This window comes from Crocuta crocuta, unplaced genomic scaffold (assembly GCF_008692635.1).
Source record: "Crocuta crocuta isolate KB4526 unplaced genomic scaffold, BGI_CrCroc_1.0 scaffold241, whole genome shotgun sequence".
In the NCBI taxonomy this organism is placed as follows: Eukaryota; Metazoa; Chordata; class Mammalia; order Carnivora; family Hyaenidae; genus Crocuta; species Crocuta crocuta.
The window spans coordinates 466579-466900 of NW_027527807.1; the positions used below are offsets into that span (position 1 = coordinate 466579).

At 46.6% G+C, this 322-nt stretch overlaps 1 protein-coding gene across 1 annotated transcript in view; it reads left to right on the forward strand.

The window, feature by feature from the left end:
- The window catches only part of MCF2 (MCF.2 cell line derived transforming sequence), a 101986-nt gene that overhangs the window by 1668 nt on the left and 99996 nt on the right, over positions 1-322 (forward strand). The window lies entirely within an intron of this gene.

A 322-nucleotide genomic window follows, 5' to 3' on the forward strand; every position in this document is an offset into this window, starting at 1 on the left:
CCCCCCCCCCCCAACACCTTCCTTCCCAGGTGATGGAAAAAAAGAGGAAAAAAAGTAATGTTTTCCATTCCTTACAGGAGAAGAGAATGCAAACGATACTTTGGATAACTTAGATAAGTCGTTGTGAGCATCTGTTCACTGGAAGGTTTATTTTGCAACAGTGTGGCTCCAGAAGACGTGTAAACCCCAGCACAAGGGCCCTAGAGTGTACACACGCGTCCCGCTGACAGTCACTTAGCAGGCAGCCCTGTTCCGCATAACTGAATGTTTCTGGGTAAAGAAAGATGATTTCCTCTCCTAACTCTGGAACCTGGTAATAACC